This window comes from Xiphophorus hellerii, chromosome 22, assembly GCF_003331165.1.
Source record: "Xiphophorus hellerii strain 12219 chromosome 22, Xiphophorus_hellerii-4.1, whole genome shotgun sequence".
Classification (NCBI taxonomy): domain Eukaryota; kingdom Metazoa; phylum Chordata; class Actinopteri; order Cyprinodontiformes; family Poeciliidae; genus Xiphophorus; species Xiphophorus hellerii.
Window position 1 is genome coordinate 7,392,261 of NC_045693.1, and position 19,115 is coordinate 7,411,375.

The 19,115-nt window shown below is 38.0% G+C and overlaps 1 long non-coding RNA gene across 1 annotated transcript in view; it reads left to right on the forward strand.

Moving 5' to 3' along the window:
* Positions 1 to 19,115, forward strand: part of LOC116713862 (uncharacterized) — a 107,716-nt gene that overhangs the window by 55,998 nt on the left and 32,603 nt on the right. The window contains exon 4 of the long non-coding RNA XR_004337927.1: positions 12,126 to 12,203. This is a non-coding gene — a long non-coding RNA (uncharacterized LOC116713862). The remainder of the gene's footprint in view (positions 1 to 12,125; positions 12,204 to 19,115) is intronic.

Genomic DNA, 19,115 nt, shown 5'->3' on the forward strand with positions numbered 1-19,115 from the left:
CTGGAAATGGTGCTAAGACACCAAGCAGAAAAAAATGTTACAAAGTGATGCATTTCCAAAGTGTCCCAGCATCCAGGCGGTGACATATTTTGATGGTACTACAAGCCACACTTATGTTGGGGTTAAAACTAGCTGTTGTATGTTGTGATGTCAAAGAGAAACACCCTGATTCCTTCAGAGAGGACGGATTTATCTCTAAATAAATCCGTAAAATTGAAAAACTCAGGCATTTAGAAACAGAAAATGTATTGTGGTACATGTAGTTAAATCTATTCTTTTGTACATTTGTGTGAAGTTCCTTTCAGTGTCATTGCCTTGATTTTCCTATGCTTGAGACATCCAGGCAAGTTTCACTCAAGCCATCATTGCAGACAAAAGTGCAATGATGGTCCATTTTATTCCTGTCCTAATTCAAAGCAAGTAATTAAGATACAGCTACCAAAGTTTCGCTAGGTATAACTTACTAGAACTTGGTAACAGATTTTATGATGCAGAAAACTGTATTTTTTTTGGCATACATCATAAAAGTTACTTGAAACGTTCTGCTGATACCTTATTGTCAAGATTAGACAAAATCTCACATAATTGTTGCAGATTTTTCAGCTGCACATCAGTGATCTCACATTTCACCAAATCTCACCCTTTCACTACCTCACAAAGTTGCAATACTGGATTGGGAGCCTGTGACTGTGAATGCCCATGAGGAAGAAATCACAAATCGATGGTAAGATTAATGTCTGACAACAGAAATCCCACAAGGAAAAGTAATGCTAGGATATGGCATCATGAAAGGACATTTTATGTCGAGGATGGCCTTGGAAACATCACAGAAGATACTGGATAATGTTGACCATGATCCAGTATTGGATGGCTGTATGGATGGATGGAAATTAAAAAAAAAAAAAATCCCTGAAAGAAACTTAGTCAGACAAAGTAATCTTGTTGGAAAGCATCTTCTTCGAATAAAATGGTATATGTAGAGATCCCCAAGCAAGCTCTCAGCAAAATGCTCTGAAATCTTAGAGTGTCATCCAACAGGCATCCTGTTGGATGCCAACAGGCATCCAACAGGATGCCATCGGTGAGCACCGCTCACCGCTCACCGATGCTTCAGGTGATACCTGAAGCATCGGAAATTGACTTATGTGTAGGATCAGCTTGTGTACTTTGAACTAACTCTGGATGATAGACCTTGTCAGTCATGTATCAGGAGGTTTGCTTTGTCTCAGCAAACCTCCTCAGCAATTTCCACTTCAGAGGAACTTTCACTTCATCGTGATACTTGAACCCCATCTGTAAGAGACAGGGGTAGCAACCTGGAGTGAAATTTGTAACGTTTTGTCTCATATTATATGGGTAGGATCGGACTTTAATGTTGTTAAACTTCAAATTTTCTAAAAATACTTCTTCATAGATCACTTGATCTGAGTTGCATAATTTTATTAATAATAGAAAATTTACAAGCTATCAACTTAACCTCAGATTCTACATTGTGTGCAACAAAGTGCTGAAAACTTCCAAACCCTCTGCAATTGAGAGTGCCATTGATTGTGCTGTGGTCTGTTGGGGGAAGCAGCAACTGTGCGAGATACGCCAGCACAATCAATAAAGTCATTCATAAAGACAGAAAAAATCATTGCACAGAACGTGGAGATGTTTGAGTCTGTGAGGGACAGAAGGTCACTTAACAAACTGCTCTATGTCCTGGACAATCCATCCAGCCCCTCAATGATTCAATACGGCGACTGTGTAGTTTGTTTTCCAACAGACTGATTCATTAGAGACACAATTTGTCTGTTTAACAGATAAACAGCATTTGTTGAAGTTTGTATGTGTTATTTAAAAGTATTTGTTACTTTACAATTTTTTTCTGGCTTTGGTTTTTGTCAGATTTCAGTGTCGTAGGTTATCAAAACAATTTTTTTTTTTTTATCTCAATTGATGATTTTATTCATTAAGACAGAACAATGCCATTCCAAACAACCACATCCTAAATGAAAACGAATCACACCCAAAATGTGATATCTGGCTGCATTGCATTTTGTGGGAAACAATTGCTACTAGATGTCTCCAGTTACAAATCATCTAGGAATTCTGGGTTCCTCTTACTTGGATGGTTTTGGAGTATGCCTCAACTGTTTAATGCTGCATAAGAGCATCTAAACCTTATTCAAGCCATAACTTTAACTAGGCTGCCCAAATACCTTTTTGTGTGTAAGAACATGTATTATGTATTTTCCAGGCACATAGTGCTTATGTTACCTTTGTTTGTTATAAAAATGGTGTCTACATCACGCATAACGTTAAAATGTAGATTTCACAATTTGGCGCCTCAAAATTTGCCACTGTCTTTTTAAGAAGCTCCTACTCTTTTTGACACTCTGCCTTCAACAAGTTATCACAACAGTGTTGCTCCATTATCCTGTTTAAAACCATTCTTAGGAGCATTGGGCTGAGAAGCAGTTTATATGATGAGCTCAGCAGATATTAAGTTCCACCAGGTGTTTGCTAATTGCTACTACCGCTAGTCTGGAGGAGCTGTGCTCAGAAATAATAAAACTTTATAAAGCAAAAAACTTTAATATTCCCTAAAACCCTTTAGGCCACACTGCTTGCAGAAGATAATGGGGAAAATTGAAAAATTCACAGGCAACCACTCCAAGAGCAACATTTAAATAAAGTAGGTAATTATTTTTGAAAGACAAAGAAATAAAACAAGAAAATCAAAAGGGACTTTGAATAAAAACATAATCAAAGCATATTTTAGATAAGTCCAATTTTTTTTTCTGGCCACTTCATGCTGCATCCTGTGCTCCTGTGCCTCCAGTCGGCATCAGGTGAACAATAGGCTAATGAGGTTTAAGGACAGGCTCCTGATCGGCTGCCAAATTACTGCCAGCCAAGAAGAAATCTTCCTCCATCACTCTCTCCATCTCTTTCTCTCTCTTCCCCATTTCACTTTTTTTTATCATTTTTTACAACTACCCATATTTGTCATTCAAACAAGCTTTAATGGTGAAAGATCTATGCATATGTAAGTGACAGAGCTGGAAGCCCATTACCAGCATTCAGTGGAGCACTGTGGAGAGGCCCTCTCCAGGCTTGGATTAGTGACCATTAGGGCTTATTTCTGCACCGTCTCCAGGCAATTATACCCCGACAATAACCTCCCACCACTACCCTCCTTCACCTCCACGCCATCACCCACTATCTCACCCCTCACACCTCTTTATTTTAACCATTTTGCATCTTGAAAAGTCACATCCAGCCCAGTCTCAGTTTTATATCTGCCTATATCTGTTGACTTATACATGCATGAATTTAAGGCACCTCATCTGCTCCCAGCATGATGGCCTTGTGGGGGCGGATGGTGGTGGCGATGACGAGGCTATTGATGATGATTAGGTCGACTCAGGAGAAAATAGCTCCCAGTGTGTGTGCGCACACCTGTAATTAAAGTTGTCACCCAGGTTCTGCTTCCACTCTAATGAAGTCAGTGGAAAAAAATGGAGGAAAAAATACGTGCAGCAAGGAGTCAAGAAGCAGGTGGATTTGCATTTTTATAGTGGCAACATGCAATGCTTTTTGGCATGTGTGTATGACATGTGTGTGGGAGGCATAAAGAGAAAAGGAAATAATACATCCTCAGCCTTCAGAAGAACTTATTTATGAGCGAGTGCAAAACAAGTGCATATAGTGAAGGCAAAAAGGAGAGGGGAAGAGATAAAGTATAACTAGTTTGAGACTGTGCTCATTTTGTGTGTAAACAGGGGTGTGTTTGTGTGTGTGGTGGAGTTGCTCAGACCACAGCTGTTGGAGTTAGGCCAGTGTCATGTAGATCTTAACTAGCCTTTAGGTTACTTTGGCTCCAACACTAACCAGGTCGAAGCTCAGCACTCGCTTAAAGCCTTCACCTGGTCACACACTTACACACACCCCCACAAACCATATCCACACACCAACACACACATGCACCTCACATCAGACAAACAATACAGTCCTTGAACATTTTTATGTTTCCTTACAACAATCTAGTGAGATTTGTTTTTAGAATAGATCAACACAAAGTTGTTTTTTGGGAAGAGGAAAGAAAAGGATTGTTTTTCCTCTGCTGTTGCCACAAGCAGTATGAGAGATTTCTGAAAGTCAACAGCTGCAATTGATGGTCGATCCATGCTCATCTGCAAATCAGTGGCTCAAAGCAACTTTGCTCCAACTTAAAAAAATGTAGTTAATTTGTTACATTTTCTTGAATTAAGTTTGTCAAACTTAATTTATTCACGCTTGTTTAACATGACATCAAGCAAAAATTGATAATATTTGCTTGAATAAACTTAATTTAATTACTTGTATTAAATTTTTTAAATGTTGGATCACCCTGTTTTCTTTTTTTAGTGCAATAACATCAAACATATATTAATCACTATAAACCATTGCTGTTAAAAATTGTTCTACACAATGTAACACACTTCTCCTGCAACATTCATGTCAATTCATGAATGTTAGTTCATTGGGTGTGTTGTGTAATCTCTCTCTCTCTCTTTGTCTCTCTCTCTATCTCTCTCTCTCTTATCCATCATTGACTGACAAATCTATTTCAGATGACATGTGCTTGATGGGCTTATTTCAGTATAAACACATCAAAAGTTAAGCACCTCGATTATTTAAGTGACAGCGAGTGCATCATTAAGGACATAGTAATTACCTTACATATTAATAAAGTTTTCAGTAAGACATCTGCATTATCCTGTCTGTCTTTCTCAACAGGGACTTTAAATCCCCACGGTACAAAGATAATGCTGATGTGCTTTTATCGAGATGTAAAAAAAAAAAAGTGAACTGGTAAAAAAAGGGCATACATTTAATAACATAAATGCAAGTATTATGAGTGTTATTTCACTGTTTATTTTTTTGTGTTAAACTGAATGTGAAAAGTTGACATTTTCTATATTCTTCAAGTGGTTCTGTGTTAAAATTAAAGAACAAATTAAAACATTTGATAAAGGATAGACTTATATCAGCAATTATGCAAAATCCTTTATGAAACATCTCTAATTATTTTGATGCACTTACAATTTATAAGGAATGAGGAAGGAAAGCAATGCATTCAATGCGAAGTGCAGCTAAAATACATCACTCAAATGATTAGAGAATACGTATTGTTTAAAAGACCATGTTTGAAACGATGACAACAACTCGCAGTGGCTGCCTACTAGTTTGTAGGCATCGCCTCAATCTGAGAAGAAGTGTCTTGGTTGGAAAGGTGACCAAAAACCCAACGGTCATAGACATCGCTCCAAAGATCCCTCAGGTGAATACAAAAACCCTCCTGAAAGTCAACCATTACTAATACACCTCACCAACAAGGCCTTTAGGGAAACTGAAAGACAGAAGTCACTCACCTCTGAACAGCAGATGTGAGTCTGTTTGAATTTTGTCAAAACACATCCTAAAGACTGTCTGAACAGTTCTTGGACTGGTGAAGTCAGTATTGAACTTTATGGCCTGAACTTCAAGCTTCATGTTTGAAGAAACATATTTACTGCAAACTATCTGGCTCATAGTTAGAGGCATGGCGTTGGCAGCATCATGAAGGAGGTATGTCTTTCTGGAGCAGAGTTTGCACAACTAGTTCACACACTGTTTCTGGTGAGAGCAACCAGATATAGAGAAAATCTTCAAGAAAATTTGCTCCTTAATGCTCAGACCAAGGCAGAGAATAATCTTCTAACCTGACAATGACTGACAAGTTGCAGTCAAGCTAACAAAAGAGGGGCTTCCATAGTCCATTTCAACATCTGTTACAGACTCAAAGTGGGTATTTACTAACACTGCCCAAGCAACCTTACTAAAAACAGGTGTGTGGATATTTTAGTCATCCCAAGAAGTCTTGAGGCTGTAATTACTACCAAAGGTACTTCAACTGGAGTAACTAATTCTGTCTATGTTATGTCACATGGTCACATTTTTATCATTTAATAAATTTTCAATTCGTCAAAATAGTCCATGTTTTTTTTAATGATAACTATACTTTAGGATATGCCTGTTATCACAAGAACGTGGAAAAGACAAGAAGGGGTGTAAATACCTTCCGGTTGCTCCGCAATGCTATTGCTTTATCCTTGTAATGATAAGCTGAAAGTGTTCTCTTTTGCCTCAGTTGCATTACCCAGGCTTTGATGTGTAAAATGGAAACACAAATTTTATATTTTAAGTAGCTACTGGTCAGGGTGGGCCACCTCTTTTATCTGTGCCCTCAGTGGAACTTCCCCCTTTTTGATGTCAAATAAGTCTTGGAATAGCTAATTCCCTTCTCTACAAATTTGGCAATAGTGCAAAACTTGTTCTATTGTGGTCCTGGGAGGCACACAATGCTTCGAGGAGGAAAAGCCTTTGATCCGTGAAGATATTAGTGAGAAGCAAAGACAAACTGCAAAAGGAAAACAGTCATGTTGCATGAACTTATAATACAAATGCAAATATAACTGAAAATAGTTTTTTTTTTTTTTTTAAACTATTTCTGAAGCCTCATTTTAATTAACTGAGCCAGTGTTTGTATTCATGCATCTCATAGTTAAAAAAAAAATCATTTCAGTTTGTTGATCCGTGGGTTGGGGTCAAAATTGTACAATTGAAAAGGATATAGTAAAGACAAATAGATCTACTTGTAGCTGCATGTGTAAATAAAACAGAGCAAGAAAAATAAAAAAGGGGGCAAAAAAACTGTTTTCCTACTTAAAGGCAAGATTTTTCTTTTTCGTTTTTTATATTATTCTGTTTTAGGCATATCATTGAAAAGATGACACCTCACCCTGACCTCAACACAAGCCCACACATATGCATCTTGATATAATTGGAAATGAGTGTCAGTGCTTTAAACATGCAAATGCTTTCTTCTAAAATTCAAGCTAATGTACCACATACTCCTAATTGATGGCTACGGTTAACAACATATCATGCCATACAACCCCCTTAGCACAAATCCATGCTAACAAGCTAATGAGCTCATTCTGCTGGTGTGATAAGAGCCTAAAGGGGCAAGTTGTCACCTATTCAAACAACAGTTAAAATGCTAACAAGCCTGTGTGTCAGTATTGCAAAGAAATATGATGTAATACTAATCAAAATGACCCTTTTATTTATATTAAAAACATTAGGAAACACACAGACATGTTAAATAAAAAATGTTGCTCAAAAAAGGGAAAATGTTAACTCATTGTAATACAAAGTAAATCAGAAAGTTTGAAAGTGGAAAATTTTTTTGCAAGACTTAAAACATTTTCTCATGTTTTCATCTAACATTTTAGTCAAATCTCAAAGAAAATCTGATTTTTTAAAATAAACTTTATTGTATTTCCCGTGGAATGTCCAATTGAGATTCAGCATCTATTCTGCCTGGAATTCAAGATGAAACAGAAAAAGCCCAAAACTAATAAACATATATATCCATACATACATATGTACTCAAAAATGTTTTAATTTGTGCACTTGTTAATCAAACCAAGTTAGACAATCAAAATAATTTTATTTATTTTTTAAAGAACAACCTACTGTACCATGAAAAACAATTATGCAAATGTTGAATTAGGAAACAAACTCAAAGCAACAAAGTTAATTTGATTTTTCTTTTTTTTTGTTGAATATTCTCCTTTCCTTTTTGTTTCATGAGGGTTCTTCAATTGTTGCCTGCCTGTATAGGTCTATCAAACAACAGACTGTTTGCCCTAGGAGTAGACAGATGTGTGTATTTGGCATCGCATTCACTGATCCTTTCATCCCTTCTGGACCCTTTTTTGCAACCCCATCCCCAGATTGTCCGCTTTCCAAATAGAGAGATCTGAAAGAGGTGTGGTGGCAAGGTGGCAGGCGCCCCAAATGTAAAATGTACGCAATCACTCAGATACAAGTGGCACCGCTAAAAATTGCCTTCATATATCAGCTTATGCTTTATGGGCTGTGGCAGAAAGGACGACAAAAGGTCAGCAGGAAAAACATATAGACGTGTCAGAGGCACAGCTCGGGGCGCTGAGCTCTGGGCTGATGGCTGAGGAGATGGGCTGCCTGTTCTGGATGTGAATGCCTGCAAGTGTGTGGGACAAACTTAGGATCAAAAGGCACCGTTTTATGTGCTTATTTCCATTTTGATACATGTTATCTGCAATGGTGATTAATATATATAATTGATGCAATAAGATACAGTATATCTGCAGCTGAAATGTATGTTTTTGTAAAAATGAATCGTTACCCAGTGTTTTCATTAGAAACTGCTTGCATTAGATTTGCGAGCCCACATACAGGTATCTTCTTACCTTGTGGGGTCATATATACAGTATATGTATAAATTTTTAAATACATATATTGGAAGTTTCAAAATAATGCTATTCAAATTATGAAACCCATTCATTTAGTCTTTTTTAACATCAGTGTATTCAAAGAACCTAATGAAGTAAAGTAAATTTTTGAATTGACCATCATCAGCTGGATTAGAGCCAATGTTGGTCCAAAAAGTAAAAGTATTTACGTTTTGTAAAAGTATTTACATTTTGTCACAGCCAAAATTCTGACTTTCATGTGAAAAAAATCTGTGGAGTTAATGAAGATTAGGTTGATGGCAAGAAAACTTTCAAATCTCAAATATCAAAAGGTCATAAGAGAAATCATGAAAAGCCATGCAACCATGCAAAAAGATGGCCAGTGATTATAAAAACTTGATTGTTGTAACACCAACAAAGATTTCATAGACTATTACTTCTATTACTATTACTTACATCTTAATATAATTTGAGCGATACCCACGTCTTAATGGAGTGAATATAATTATAAATGTAAATCTGTTAGGGGTACACATTTTTTTTAGCTTAGCTGTGCTTTGCAAGTAATACCACTAAAGGCAGGTCATTTTACCACAGTTCGAGAACTATGGATACAGATAAAATAATAGGTGTAAATCATTACCTAATAAAATTAGGTAATGAGGACTATATCAGAGTTTTATTATTGAGTCACAACCAAGCAAGAGAAAACAAGCAGAACACAAACAAGAGAGATATGTCTCTGTGTAGATGTGTTCCTCTCTATGTCTCCAAATGGTGTACATGTATGTTTGTTGCCCAAGTCAGCAAAGATACGCACAGACACACACACACACCCACCCCCACACACAAACACACACAGGTATACTCTGGATACTGTAACCTCTCGGTCGACCTCCACTGACAAGACAGATCACTCCATTCATCTATGGGTGAGTGCACTGAGCGCTCCATTCATCTGCGGCTGAGTGGATCAGGCCGACCAGCATTTTTCACACCACTGGCCCATGATGCATCTGGGGCTCTGGAGGAATGTCACTGGCCTGAATGCCCTGATCTGTCATAGGGGGCTGGCTGCCGGACATCAGTGACAAACACACACATACGCAGGCTTCCAGAGACCTTAGTAAAAACCTGTAACTTTGTTGTTTTATGACTGCATGTTATTTTTACAATTTTTTTTCATTTTGGTTAAACAACTAAACTCAAAACTGTTTAAAAAACCCCCAACAAATTTGCATCTATGAATGTAACTATACCTTTCTTGATGCCTTTCTATACCTTTGACTAGCAGAAATAAAAAAACAAATACTGGTAGCTCATTTTTTATTATACACTCTTAGTCTTAAAACTTTAACATCTCAAACAGAAGAAGAATATTTTTTACAATACTTTAGCTGGAGCTTTGAACATCTTGGTAAGCACAATTACATGCAACAACACTGTCAGTGCTGCATTTTGATATGGTCAGTCATCTAGGGACATTTCAGTCACATGAATTTTGCGCTTGTTAACATAACTTGTAACTCTTTAACATAGACAATGTCAAATTCTTTACCATAGTATGGAGAAGCTATTTGCAGCTGACTAAAACTACTTTGACAAGGTAGAACTTTTCAACATCAAGCAGAAATGAAAGGACTATCTTTTCTTCACTGAAGATATGATAACATTCTCACACTGTCAGCACTCCCTGTGTTGCAGAGAGGGATGAGAGGTGGAGATGAAGCGATCATGGTGCCCAGTCAGGGTAGAGTGTGTGAAGCTGAAATAATGATGATGCTTATAAAGTGCAGAGTGGGCATCCAGTGGCACAGCTGGCAACAACTATGAGAGAGTTGGCCCAGTTAGCCCAGTTAACCGGCTAGCTTCCACTGGACTACGCACAGATGCCCAATTACTGCCCTGCTGATGACACCCCTGGGGCATAACACACACACACGCATGTGCACCCACACGCCCACACACACCCGCGCACGCACACACACACCCACCCCCACCCACACACACACACACACACCCCCACACCCCCACACCCCTACACACACACAATGTATCTGAACTCACACGGTACAAACACATACATTGATATGACCACACATGGAATGGACACACACCTTAACATCTGCATTATTCACATACATACACAAATATGACACCAGGTGAAAAATTCTTACACACATTTAGTTCAAACATCACGAAGCACAGCAAAAAATGTCATCAAACACACAATCACAAACCAAAACAAATCTCTTGCAACTTAGCTTCAGTGTGCCAGTATTCACCGCACAGACCCTGTGACTGCCCACCAACACACACACACACACACACACACCCACGCAAGCTGCAACTCTCACCTCAGGGCAGAGATGTGCTCTGATGTTTCCGGGGCAGTGGGCAGTCACGAGTGTGTGCCTGACAGCTGTTTGTGCGTGCGGGTCCGTGTGTGTGTTTGTGTATGTGTGTTTTGGCGTAATGCCCTAATTTGACAGAGCTGGAGCAATGGTTGATCCCAAGTGCAGTTGATTTGGCTTGATGTTGACCCTACAGGCCTTGTCAGCTCCAACATGCTCCCTGTCTCCTCATGTAACCCAGCACAAAATTGAGTGGACACACACAATCACACACACGCAATCACCCCCACACACACATTAATACCATGCAAAGAGAAAAGACATATTAGTATGCATTTGTTAACTTATGTATCCCAGAGGTGTGTTTGTCACCAAAACACCAAGTTTAATGTTTTCTAATTGTTTTTTTTTTCAATCTCAATCCTAGTTAGGTGATTGTCAAAATCTGTTGTTGTGCTATTATCAATAAGTAAGTGGCACATTCACATTTTCTATTTGCCGGAAATTACATAACAGTACTTGTTACTACAACTTAGCAATGTTCTTAAATTTATATATGAAACATTTGTTGTCAGTTTGTTTATCAATGTGTTTTTAACCCACAAATATATAAAATATCTTTCATTGTTTGAAATTAAAGATGTTGTCCTTCCATTTGAATTGAAGGACAGAAAGACTCTCAGGTCTGATGAGCAGGAAGAAAGAGAATGACAACAAGAGAAAGATTTACCAGCGATTACACAGACCACATAGTAATGACGCTGCACTTCTCAATATTATTGCCTTTTATCAACAAATACTAGGTATTTCAAACAATAACTCACTACACTTTTTGAATATCTTACTGTTTGGCTGGACAGGTAAACACAGTGGCAGTTGCTCCCATATCATGTCAGGCTGATTTGATCTAAACAGGGATAAGAAAAGGTATTTTCTATGCTGCAAGACTGACTTTATCCATTGTAAGTCACGGTAAACATCTGGTTTAGTTATTTTTGAGACAATTATGCAAGCTGTAGAGAAGCATTCTTTGTCTTTTGCATAATATAAGTTGTTTTTTTGTCTTTTTTGATCATATTTAATGTTGAAACTTTCTTTGTGAAGCATGAGCCGTCTTCACAGAGCATATTCAATAATATTATTCAATATTATTAAATAATATTCAGTTTGAATATTATTTGGAGAAAAAAATCATTTTTCTTAGTAACCCAAACAGTCTTTGTTTAAATTGATTACACAAAGACTGAAGCCTTAAAGCCCTTGTTTAATAAAATCAAAAATTCAAAAACACATTTTCGTCACGTTATGTTTTCACCTTCCTCTAATCCAACATTTGAAGTCTTCCATCTGCCTCTCATTCTTCTGCTCTGCTAGAGACACTTCTAATGGGCTTTCTCAGGTTTCTAATTTGTGTGATTTAATCTAAATGTTTTTTTTTTTCTTTTGCATACCTTTCAAGTACTACATGTGGATGCGTGTGTGCGTGTGGGCAGCTGAGCGTCCATCAGGATGTCCCTGCCGGAAAGGATCCTCTGAGGTAAAGGCCAGATTTTAATCCCTGGGTCCATCTAATCTCCTCATATTCACATCTCAGATTAACACACAATCACACATACACACTGGCCTGACGCCTGTCATCATCAGCCGCTGTGATTGAGTGTGTATTGGGAACATGGTATTTGAAGGTTTTTTATAGTCATCCGGCCTCTCCTGTCTGAAGGAGATTAATTGCTCAAAATTAAGCCTGTCTCAGGCCGGTGACCTGTAGGTCAACGCTTTCCTCGCTATACTGAAAGCACACATGGTCATATGATTGTGCACATACAAAAACACACATACAAACACAGATCCTGGTGCCATCTGCCCTGGGGCTGCTGGACGACGGTGTCAAAGCTGTAAGAAGAGTGGGATCACAAATGAGAACAGCATGTACTGTGCGTTTTAACATCAAAGGTGACTGGGGCCACTCAGAACACATACACAGACACACGCACGCCAGCAAGCTGAAGCTACATGAAACACAGGCAGTAAGTGTGGTCACTCTGTGTGTGTCTTTAATTTCTCCTCTAGCAGAGGCAGCCCAGGAGGGCAGTGCAGCGGTGAGGTTTCGCCAGCAGGCCACATGAATGTAGACATAAACACTCTGACTAATGAAACTCAGAGCTGGAAAGTGCGTGCATGTGTGTGTGCTTTCCAAGTAGCTCCATCTGGGTAGAAGTGGCACCAGAGATGTTTACTGGAGGCTTTAGCCCATCAACTTATTGTCAACAGTTCAAGGGACTGTCAGCGCCCACGCTGTGTGTGTATATGCGTGTCTGAGAGTTAAAGAAAGCGTATCTGGAGCAGATTAGTGGTTCGGGGCAAGGACCGGGCAGCGGAAGAATGAATATGAAGATGGCTAATTCCAACATCTCAAGGCTGAACATTAAAATATTTGGAAATGTGGATTTTTGTTGCTAATGATCCTTTAAACTCAGCACCAGACACTTTTATGACCAGTACCTTAGAAAGGTATCCATTCGCTGTGGCAAGAAGAAAACTAGTTAAAAAAAAGTTCTGTCAATTCCTGCTTGACAAGTTTGCTGTGTGCATCCTTATATATTAATATACGGTATTGTATTTTTATATATATGAGCACAGATGAATACCATATGAACCTACAAATAGCTAGAGAGGGTAAGACTGAATGACAGACCTTGGCACCAAAGCGATAGAAACCTAGATCTACCAGAGCTGGGAATATCCTAGATGCAGGCTGTGCATAGAGACCCCAAAAGCAATCTCACTGCAGATATTGGTGGGAAGGAAATACATGGAAGGCCACAGCCAAACAGGCAGTGTAGCAGAAACATTTGTTTGAAATACAAGCTGGAGACACCTATGTCAACATGGGAATCACCTCCCAAGGTAGTGGAAAACAATAAAGCTTGCATCCTGTGTTTTGTTTCCCAAAACAAACCAACAAAATTGTAATGGCTAAGCACCAGACATTACAATCATTGATAAGCAGCAGAGCACAGCCGTAGTGATCAGTGGGGCCACCTCAAACAATCAAAACATCAAGAACAAGAGAAATGTCAAGGAATTAGGTAAGAGCTCAAGAGAGAACTTGTGGCAGTGACCCCCACACTGGAGAATTAGGTGTGACAGAAGAAACACAGGACATCTTAGTCCAGAAGAACACAGTTCTAGAAACCAAAGATCCTTTGAAGGCTCCTCATGTGCATACATGTATATCTGGTCTTTTTCCAGCCAAGAGCTCAACAGGTGGTTAGTTTTCAGCCTATTAATGACAGCCTAAAACATCAATGACCAGAGCATGCTCATTTTGCAATACTAATGAATGTGCTTATTTTTGTATGCCAAGTAATGTGCCATCATTGTATCTTTTATTTTGAGTTTTAAGTGAGAATGCTGATCCCATCACTACTGGAGGTTTGCACCCTAATTGTAAACGTATGTCTCCTCTTTTTGATTAAAACGAATATTTTTGCAACATCTGAAAGAACAACCATAACCCATTTCACAAACTAGCTAATGAGAGCGGCAGCTTCCATCTGATTTTAGCCCTTCCAGACCAAACGTAGGGCCGACGATTCAGCCAAATTTGCAGTACCTTGAAAAATGTGAAAAATCCCAACAGTTTTTGAAAGGGGAGACATTGCGCTTACCAGCCAGTATCGGGTTACTACGGTAATTCCACAAAACATATGTGGAATGCTACTTTTTATATTATTTTGAAAAAAATATGCATTATTTTTCTCAGGACTTTGTAGTCAAGTGATAACTCATTGACATACATTTTGGCTATACTTATCTGTGTAAACAGTCCTTTGTATCAGAGCTGTCAGTTGCCAAAGTGACCAACAGTCTGAAGCTTAGCACACTCAAACAATGCCTTATAAATAAATTAAACAGCATTACTCACATACAGAGAAATTTGATTTGTAGAATCCCACTGTGTGGTGTGAGCGTATGTCACAGAGGCAGTAGGTGCAGGAGGGCCTCTGCAGACACATTAAAAGCACCCCACATATGCAGGATTTTATTTCCATGTTTAGGTTTTTTTGTGCAGGCAACTTTGGTATTTATTGTATACTGTCATAAAATGTAAGCAGTGGCTTATAAATGTTGAAATATAGGTATAAATTGCCAACATTAACATGTCAAAAATAAAAATGAGGCCATTATTTTTTGTGCCTCAAGCCTGAGTTTTCATTTTTCCAACAATATTCTATACTTGGGGAGCCGGTGCCTACCTCCAGCAACCAGTGGGCAAGAAAAGAGTGCAAGTCCATCACAGGGTCCTGAGATTTCAGCATACTGTAAAATTTATCCAGATGTTCAAGTGTTATATTAGACATGACACTGTACTGGGAATGGACTAAAATAGGACCCATTTCATGAGTGCTTCACCACGGAAAGTTTTTCTTAAACCTTTTAGTTGAGATCTAATAATAGATACCGTAACAATTCAATATAACATGCAAATGTGCACTCTCAAAAGTTTGTACTAAGTATGAGTTTATCCGGTTGCTAGTTGATTTATTTAAATATTTTCATTACGTTAACAGTTGAATGTACTTTAAAAGAAGTGCAATTGACAGTTGTGAAAGTTTCAAGCATGTTTTTAATGTAAAGTTCAACAGTTAAAAAGTCTGTCTTACTTCAGAGTTCACTTAGCAGTTTGTAAAAAGATAACAATGGCTGACTTCTTCTCAGTCCTTCAGCCCTTTGCTGCTGTTACAAGCAAAGAAATTATGCAGAACAAACAAACATCAAACTTCAAACTCTTTTAACCACTGAAAACTTTGAACGTCTGTCTAATCTGGATCATGTAACATTAAACAAGTAAGTTTATATGCCATGACCTTTTTTTTATTTATACAGTATAAAAAACTGCAACTATACAGAGTTGACCAGTGGCCAAAATCAAACTCTTGATATAAGCAGCGTGCACACACACTCCTACACGCACACACATGCTGTGATGTGAAGAATTTAAACAGAAAACTGAAATTGTTACAATTTTTAGACATATTTGATTATATGATTACAACTTCTCAACAAAGGTTAAAACAAGTAAAAAAATAAAAATATAAAACATTAATTTGCAATATTCAGTGTTCTGCAATGACACATTTAATATCACTTTTTAGCACAAGTTATGTGAAGTGGCTTACAACAATGATGCATCTGAAAGGATGTCATGTGATCGGAGCTTATAGCGAGGAGGCAATCCACTTAACTAGGATTATAATAGCAGGGCCCCTTTGACCCAATCAAACTGAATTTTGTTCCCATCTAGATCTAGATTTCTCAAAATAGAGCAAACCCATATGAACTCCAGCAAATTATCACTTTGTAGCTCCCTGGAATACATGCATAAGCTCATTTGAAATATTACAAATGTCATTCCTAAAGCTTTAGTCTTCACTATCTATAATAATCAGTGGTAAATAATTTTACTCCTTTAGCCCCATTTTCTTCAATCTGTGCTTACAGCTGTTGTCTGTACAGTGTGGATGGAATGAATAATATAAATGTATCATCTTACTGAGTAAAGAGGTGATATATTTGTAACAAGCCTGAGATTATTTTTTTGCAAAAACTAAAAAAATTACTATAAACATGTAATTAGCACACAGCCAAAAACACCTAAGACGTTTCACATGAGAATGGAGCAGCTGATTGCTGGAGTGCCACTGAGTAGCTTTCTTGGTCTAGTTTTTTACTTTGTGTTAGAATATTACTTTCCTTCACTCTATAAATGTGCAGAGGGCACAGCTGCAGTACCCTTTACACACACATCCTCCCCTGTGTGCCAATGCATTGGGTATTAAGTGCTCTCTCTGCAGCAGCTGCAATCACATTTTGGGGAAACCTCTCTCTACCTGAAGGCATTACATATTCACACATGCTCAAAATGTACATGCCCTGCATTGTGCACATCTATGTGGAATTTTCTTCAAAGTTCCTGCAGTTTATTTCACCCTGGAAAGTCAACGGAACGGTTCTGAGACTCGTGTGACTCAGCTAACTGGGAACCATTTTAAAATAGAAATGGGGCTTCAGAAATCGAAACAGAGCCTTGTGCTGTTAGCGCAGAGGTTGTTCATCGTCTCCATGACAGCCGGGGGCCAATCACAGCGGCTCAGCTGGTTTGTCCAAATTCTTTCTCTGTTGTTCTGTGCACCTGCTGCTTTAGATAAAAATAATCATATCCCATTTCACATTTTTTGTTTCAGTGAAAAGTGGGCTCTTAAAAACAAATGTATACTTTTTACTTTTTAAACTTATGTACTGAAGCAGGTTATTGGTCCTGTTATGAAAAAAAAATTCCTTCAGTCTTTAAAAAAATTTTTTTTAATGAGACACTTTTCAGGCTGATCAAATCAATCCCCAAAATTATTAAATAATGTGTGAACATTTCACTCTTATAAAAAGGTGTGCATAAGAATAATAAATTCTTTTTTTTAAAATTTTACTAGAATATTGTCCAAAAGTTCAGCAAAATCTACTTTTATATTGCATAAAATTGATAAGCTTGAAAGAAAAATCATTCCAAGAAATACTCACTATTACATTACAGGTACCCTTACCAATTCCTTTGAAATAAATATAACTGAATCAATTCTTCAAGCTGGTCTGAATGAATGTCCAACGGCTTCAGGAAATGTCCAAGGATTGGAATCAAGGAGATTTTAAATGAAATACTGTTAGATTCCAGCAAACAAAAGTGAAAACAGAGTTTCAATAAGTCTTTCAGGAGGAAAAGGATCCAAATCAGCTCAGAAGTGGGTGTTCACCTCTGGCTTTCTGTGGCTTTTAGATTCATCCCTGGTCCAGTAGACCTGAATGAAATGGATGGATTGCCTCTTCAGTGTGCAGTCAAGTTATCCAGAGTCCTGCTAAAGACCTCCTTAGGAAACTCGGGTGTGTTGAAGCAGAGACATGTCTAGAAGTTGCAGGACATCAGCTATCAGGCCTGCAGTTGAACATCCCTTTCCTACAAAATAAAATGACCTAGAAATTATAATTTAAATGTATTGTTATATGCAATTTTATTAGGACTATAACATTAGGGTAATGCAAAAAAATATATTAGTTTTTCACATCTTCACTAGGGTAACCATTAAGTATAGACTGTGTTTTACGGTAAAAACTAAGACATCCCGTATCCATTTCCAGCCTTGGGTTGACAAACAGTATCAACGCTGTAACTTCACTTTATATAATGAAGAAAGTGACCAGTAGAAATAACTGAGAAGTTGATTTATAAACTAAATGCATCCTTTAAATGTTCCTTTCATGATTTTAGAGTAAACATCCTCTCTCAAAATGACCATTTTAACGCTATCCACTTTGTATGTGTGTGATTCGGCCTGCTGCATCCAAAGGACCATTGGTGTGTGTTTGTGACCATACACACACAGCTCACAGCTTGAGTGACTGCAAAAACAGGCCCACATGTGCGCTGCGCATTTCAGTTTTAGCCAGTGAAATAAAGACATCTGGATTTTATCCCGTCGCTCTCCTTCCCTCTCTTCTCCATCCTCTCCTCTTCTCCGCTCTTCCCTCTCCTCGGATATTGATCGAGCAGAGCACTTTGAGTACAAAGAGTTAAGGCCTGAAAGGCGAAACAGCCGCGATTTCAGAGAAGTCATGAAAGTTTAAAATGCCTTCTCTTTCAGTCAGGTCCGGAGAGACGTGTTTGCTGTGTGAGTGACCCCCGGGCGTATTTGGAGATCCAATGGTTGAACCTTGCTCATCCCACGTTGAACCAGTCAATACCTATTATTAGCTACTGTCTGCCCTCTGCTATAGGGCCTGATGAGGCATGGAAAGAGAGAAAAAAATACCTTCTGAAGGCCGAGAACTGAGAAGAGTGGATGATTGGTCAATGCAGGACGAAAGTGTGAAAATGCGTAATTTAGATGATGGTAAATGTTTGACATATTTTAAGTCCTATGTGCAAGTATTAATGCTTACTGGTTGCAAAAATGTGAAGTTTACAGGCAGAAAAATAAAAAACTGTAGAGTGCAACAAACTAAGACTACCGCTGGTGTGTGTGTGTTTACAAATTAAAAACACGTAAAAAGAATGTCTGTTTGGATGTTAATTAATGAAGGCAAAGCCTTCTTTATGATATATATGGGCCATAATGAACTATTTTATTACTTATGGGAAATTCATATGGTTGTTGCTTTGAATAACTCACCTAATTACATAACATGCTATCAGTCTACTTCCTTTAAAAAGCTACAACTATGACATAACAAATTCAACCAAAAGTACACTTACTCACATGAGACTCTTATGAGAACTGTGATGTAAATTGGGTTTTTATTGATTCAAATCCTCCTTTACAATGATGCAAAGCAAACCATGTGTTTAAACCTGCTACAGAGCACACACTGGTTCTGGTTCAAAGGGTAAAAAAAGGAG